Source organism: Epinephelus lanceolatus, chromosome 7, assembly GCF_041903045.1.
Source record: "Epinephelus lanceolatus isolate andai-2023 chromosome 7, ASM4190304v1, whole genome shotgun sequence".
Lineage (NCBI taxonomy): Eukaryota > Metazoa > Chordata > Actinopteri > Perciformes > Serranidae > Epinephelus > Epinephelus lanceolatus.
The window spans coordinates 29,672,469-29,679,112 of record NC_135740.1 but is presented as its reverse complement, the minus strand read 5'-3'; the positions used below and the strand labels follow the sequence as shown (position 1 = coordinate 29,679,112).

General features: G+C 44.7%; 1 long non-coding RNA gene across 4 annotated transcripts in view; it reads left to right on the top strand.

The window, feature by feature from the left end:
* Positions 1–3,960: 3,960 nt before the first annotated feature.
* Positions 3,961–6,644, top strand: part of LOC117260610 (uncharacterized) — a 99,440-nt gene continuing 96,756 nt past the window's right edge. For 2 of the 4 annotated variants that reach the window (XR_013491827.1, XR_004501935.2), the window contains exon 1: positions 3,961–4,369. This is a non-coding gene — a long non-coding RNA (uncharacterized LOC117260610). The remainder of the gene's footprint in view (positions 4,370–6,644) is intronic. The other 2 variants (XR_004501934.2, XR_004501933.2) reach the window with 1 other exon arrangement.

The window sequence follows — 6,644 nt, the reverse complement described above, 5'->3', positions numbered from 1 at the left end:
GCGTCACCAAGATTTTTAAGGTGTGTTTCATTTCTGCGTTTGGGGACAACTGAAGCAGTATTAGGAAAGAATACAAGGATTACTGAAACTTAAGGTGGCAGCTTGTTGGCAGAAAGTCATGCACTACAGACATATCTTAGATAAGCCTGATGTATGATTTACTTGCATGGCCCCAGTCATATCTATGGAGATGAGCTGGGGGTGTCGTGGCCCTGGTGTCACCTCTACAACACCAGTCCCCTGCTAGGCTGATGACTGTATCTATGCTAATATGGGGATCAGTAGGGTAGAAAGCTCATCTGGCTCGTGCTTTCGCTTTATCTTATCACTCTCCTCGCCTGCTCCTTTCTTCACTGCACCACCACATACCTGGCATGCTGCGCACATGAAAAGAGTGCAGCCTCTTCTCACTCTCCCTCCATCTCTCACCTTCACACTTTTCCTCTATTTCACATTTCTACTTTTCAACTTTTGCTTTCACTGCATCAACTTCTGCAAAGCTTTATTAAATTATCACCCACTGCTGCCTTACTGTATTACTGTATGTGCTAGACCCGGCATTGAAATCACAGGAAGGGCTCAATGAGATTTATTCAGTTTATTTCATTTCCTGACATCCTGACAAAATTTTAAAAAAAGCTTTCATTAGCTTTTCTTTGAGGGCATCATCAGTACGAACTAACAAACCAAGCAGTCAAATCAAAAGAACATCCTGAAAAGTTGTCATGCCTTCCACATCATTTTTTGGTCAAGAGTGGGCCCAACCAGACAGTAAATCCTGTCTGACTTAAATAACCTCCCCGCCTCATCCCTCTTAGCCTCTTTGTCTCCATCACGCTCTCCCTCCCTGGCATGATTATTTCTTATCATGTATTTATTTGTTTAATCCACCCCTCCCCCCACAACACTTGGCGGCCCTCTCACTATGCACGAGCTGCCTGTCTGGCAACGAGGCCCCCTCGTCCCCCCACCTCCTCCTACTTGTCCATATCCAGTCCCCATCCCATCCCCACCCAGCTCCAGCCCAGCCACAATGGGCGGATGTTGCTTCCAGAGCCTCGGAGCTTCATTCGGGGGGAAGAGACCCCCACCTTCTCACTTCATCCTTGCATCCCTCCCACTTGCATGTGGCCACCACTAGCCAGCCTCTATGCACACTATAAATAATGGATGCATTAGCATGCATGAATATCTTTTTAGAAGGGGGGTGGGAGTGCCTTAATTCATTATTAATCCCCTTCAAGGAAAAATGGGCCGTGACTCCGGTAGAGATGGGCCCCTACTAAACCCTGCTTTGGGGACTTTACTTGTCCATGATGTACTCTTCTTTCTCCCAAAATTGGTGACCAGCTCCACCCACCCAACTACGCTGCCCCCTCTTTATCAAAGCTCCTCCCTCTGCCCACTCAATCTCTGCAAAAACACATCTGGAAGGGTGGGGTAATCTGTCATTTTTTTAGAGGGGGGGTTGGGGGGAAAGTGTGATCCTAGGCCGAACATCTCCAAAAACAGGCGAGTGTCAGCTGGTTGATTGACACCACTGTACAGTCAGCTGGTGTGGTTGTACTTCCCTAATATTCCACAGCAATGGCAAAGGGATGTTTCGGTTTGAAGGTTGGGTAGTCACACAGCTCCTGACTTTGAAGTTGTCATCAGTGCCATTTGGTTCAAGAGCAGGACTTGGCTGCGGGAGGATGGAAGTATGAGCAGGGAGGGAGAGGGTGCAAGGTGGAGGAGCTAGGAGGGTGGGCTGACATAACAAATGCGTACAAACCTGGTTAGAGAGCATTAAGTCGTGTATGTGGGTGGGTTGTGGGGAATTATCTGGTATTTTTAAACCTGGAACACCACGTTGAGTATTGGGGACATTAGATCAAATACATGGGTTAGAGGTTAAGAGCATGTGTTTCAAAGAGATAAATTACTATACAGCAAATTAACAAAACGTGGGTTTGATTGCGAGTGTGTGTTTGCGCATCGGTGTGTTTCTATGGGCGAAAGGAAGTGTGTGTATATGTGAGTGTATCCATGTGATCCGAAGTGCACTCCCCTCTGCACCACACGCCCCTCTTCCACCACTAGGTCGCACTGCCTGCCTCGCAGCCTCTCCTCCTGGTTGCCACAGCCCTCTGACTAATCCAACCAATGGCAGACCTTTACAACAGAGCCACATGAGAGCGGCTTCCTATCAAAAAATACTACACTACACACATGCCATGTATACTTGTGTACAGGCTGCATGCACCGTACACAGTCTTACACATACTGGATATCTGCCCGCCTTACTCATATTGGTACAATGTACATAATCCTGTTTGTTTGAATCACCGTGGCATATAAATATAACTAATCCACATAAAGTCAAACACAGCGTCATTATCCATGTGTTTGTAGTACAGTATGTGTATGTTTTTCTTTCAGAATATTGTCACAGTATATAAAAAGAGGAGGAAATAAAAAAGGTGCATGTTATCGCAAAAAAAAAATTGAATATTTTCTTTTAAGTATTTTATTTTATTAAGTATTTTATACAAAGAATTGTAAGCTCCAGTAAAAGCTAGTAAGAGGACCTGGAGTATGGATTTATTTAGATTAGTTATTTATATTTATGTCAAACTGTTGTTTTGAAGGATAAGAATGAACGTTCACACCCAACTAATACATTTAATACCAAAACATTCTTGTTTGGTGTTTCAGTAATTCAGAAGTGGCAGTTAAAATTACAATATTAACCAAGTGAGTCCACAGCCATCACATAAAGCATAAATTGTTCAAGGTTAAATAGTTGGGTGGGAATTTATAGGACCTACCAAATGTTTTTGTGACTGACTCCAAATATTCAAAAAATATTTAGCAGCTTGACTTTTACAATTTTCCAAAAAATACTTGTAATTCAGAATTTATTCTTTCCCAGAAGCCTTTGAAACCGTTCATATCTGCAGAGAGTAGCACAACAGGCCAGCACCAGGGCAACATGGGCCTGACCCTGCAGACAGGATATTCACTTTTGAATAAAACCAGCTCTTCTCTCTGTTATGTTGCACTCTCAGAGGCTGCTGGGTCTCCCGTCAGTGTCCTCTACACCGCTGTCCGTCAGGCAGGACGATGGCAGCAGGGGTTGTTTTGTTGACACAGTGAGGACCTGGTTTCTGGAATGTTCTCGGCCGAATGTTTGGATCTCGGGTCTTCGGCGCGAGGCTGGGGGGCTGGTTGTGAGCTGGAGGCACCACACTGTGCCTCTGAACTTCATTCAACCCCTTAAATTCCTCTTCCTGGGCAGGAAATTGAAATATTGTGCAGTATTGGCATGCTGATGGTCATCTATCATGGGGGCCTGCGAGGGGGACGTGGGTAAAAGGAGACTGTCTGTAGATCAGAGATGGGCTGCTGGGCCCAGGTTCAAAGGTAAAGAGGAGCGACCTGGGCGAGGAAAGAGGATAGCGCTCTTAGCAGGAGACGATTCTCAGAGTGGCTTCCATCACCCATCCTGCAGATCACCTCAGTGTGCCTAGCTCTCATCAGACAAGAGCAATCAGTCTTCCCCAGGCATCCAAAGCAGAAATGTGTGTGCTCATTATGACTCTTCCAGGTTATTTTGAATGTGTTTCAAACAACATTCATGCTTCTCAAAGCAATGTGTCTTAGAGCTTAAATACAGAGGTGATGAATAAAGTCCAAACAGGCCGTGAGCTCATTTTAAACACAACAAGCAGGAAACTTGAATTTACCTTCATGAGTCTTTTTCAAAATCATTTTAATTTAACTTCAACAGGTGTCCCGTGACTTTGTGCTAAACTATAGCTGATAGAAAGCCATATGTGTTTATCGTGTTCACACCGGCTGTGATGCATAGTCAAAACAGCCATAGTGATGATGCCGCCTTCATCGTTGCATAACCGTGGCCGTAAATGCGCACAGCGTACCAGGAAATGAAACTCGCCGGCGCATCACAGGGGGGTAGGATGATGTGGATGTGACTGGTTATATAAAAGTATAGGGCACAGTTGGAATGAGCCAGATGGGATGATGGCTGTCATTTTAAAGACTAACGCGCTTCTTGTCTGCCTCCGGAAATCTCGCCTCTGCATGACCTTGTGAACTCGCCTGCCGCGTGACCTCGAAATTTCCCTCTAACGGCTCCCCGAACACCCCTCCACATCCTTGTGCTCATTTGTACAGGCTATTACCCAAGCAGGAAGTGACATCAACGGGTCCAAACTAAAAATATGTCGCAGGACGGGCTGTCTAGGATGTCCAGGACCGGTGTTTGTGCAGGAGGATGGCTCGCACCGGCTCCACAAAGTGATGCTCACTGAAGGATGCAGGAGAGCGCCACACAGGCGAGACAGACAGACGCACTGGAGGCTGAGTGAGTCGCCTGCTGACTGAGTGCTGTAATGCCGTCACTTTCATTCATGCAAGTTCAGATATGGTGCCATACTTTGCCCCTCTCTGAAGCCGGTGACGCAGTTCATGGCAGAGGCGATAAGACTTGTTGTGTGAATGAAGGAATTGTGTCGGTGTCGCTCTAGTGAGACGGTGTGAGGTGTGTGTCTGTGTGTGAGTTGTGTGTGCGATGGAACAGAAACCACCACTGTTTTGACTTGAATAGCAAGTGCAGGAGGGAGGAGTGAAATCCGTGCGGGGCTGGTCGGTCTGTGCGCTTTTGCGCATTTTGACCCAATAAACAGATTGTTTAAAGGCTGATTTGTGATGATGGGTGAACATTAATAAAAACAATAGGTTGTGGTGAAGTTTACCAAGTTGGGTATGTACCGTGTAGCTTTGTAAGCGTCCTCTCAAAGCATGAATGGCGTCTATTTTTATCCGTCCAGTGCGTGTGTGTCGTCCTCACCAGGGAGGCTCTGACAGACCCTGCCGTGCGTCCAGACGGAAAGTGCTGCAGTCACGTGGTGTCTGCTATTATCCACCCTCACGTCAGGTACAGCCTACTGCTGTGAGGAGGCAGCGTGAGGGAGGGTTTTGTTCCTCAATTAAAGCCTAGAAATATGTTTAGGAAATTGTGGGCAAATTAAATAAAATGTTATACCATGATAACAATATGATTTGAAAGAAATTAAAAAAAATGTATAATACAAATAGCAATGTAATATCCACAGTGATAATCCAAATACTGCAAAAAAGAAAATATTTTTATTGCTGAATATACAACACTAGGCAACACTACACCTGACCGCACATAGAGTCTACGACCCCACTACCTTTAAAGTCTCGATTCATAATTCCAGCTTCGATGTCTCATTATAAAATAACCTGCCTGTCAAAGAAAGACGGACAGATGGATATTATTTTTGAAGATGATGAACAGGGAGCCTCCATCAGCTCACCACCTGCTGTCCTGACTGCCAGGACCTAGCCTGACATGAGGTGGGAAGGTCACAGCTTGCCATAGAGATAATAATTTATGATAATACACAGACACACCGTCAACTATATCTAGCAATCACCTTGTGTCAAATTAATAGAGTGCTGCAGGGATGAGTGCTAAAACCTGGGAATGAGTTAGCATTTTAGCACTCCTGGTTCACTCGTCTCGAAGTCGATGGGTTTTTGGTTAGATGCCTGAAAGAAGGTCTGTGGTTGTGATGAAATACGTCAGTAAATACCCCACTCGAGAATTTTTTTTTTACGTGTCTTATAAAAGATGGTTGCTAAGAAGCGGCTAAATGAGACTACACGTTGAACCGTGCCAAACACGGCTTTACAGCCTCATTGTGGTCCCGACGGTGAAGTCATGTGAATGTGGTGTAGTTCATTTATAGCCTAAGGTTGACTTACACTTATGCCGATTACATCTAAGATTCAAAAATGATAAAAGTGGTGTCCAATTGAGAAAAATATCTTGCTAAACAAGAGCTTATTTTTTTGCAGTAATCCAAAATCCAATGGAAAAATTCCATTGGTTTTTTGACGAGAGAAGCAGGGTGATGTTAACTGCTGTTCTGGCCCACAAATGAATATCCTCCCTGCAGCACTCTATGTCAGTGCTAGGCTACTGACAGGTGTTACCTTTCTCCCTATACTCCACATTTTCAGATAACCAGCTTAAATGTAACAGTTGAACTAAAACTTTGATGCAATCAAAAGTAAATTTATATGTTTCACCAGATATATTGTGTCAATGTACTCCAGTATTCCAGTATCTACTGTTGTTTCAGCTCACTGTATTTGGCACCCTGCTCCCCCCTCCCCTGGTTGTTATATATGTACATACATTGGTTTTCAATGTTGCTGTATATCCAGTTGCTGGAGAAGTTGATGTCCTACAATACAACCATGCTACATGTCAGAGCTGACTGCTGTCTGCAAGGATAGCAACAAACGAATCTCTGTTTGTGTAGGCTGCGAGTATAAAGCACGCTGTTACTTGAAGTAGTTTCCAATGGCACTTGTGCAAAAACAGCGTGGAATGGGGCCATGACTACGTCTTTGCACCTGGGCCCCTTGGCTTTTTTATGTCAGTGAATTGTCCTTTTTTAAGATGTTCGCAAAGCTAAGTTGAGGACCTTACATTCAAGATGTTTAATTGGCTCTAAACGAGTGTTCTGCAATGTGAAATAATGTATGAGCTGTACAGTGCAGTGCTGCTACTGTATACGTTTGGCACGTGTGTGCAGCAGCCT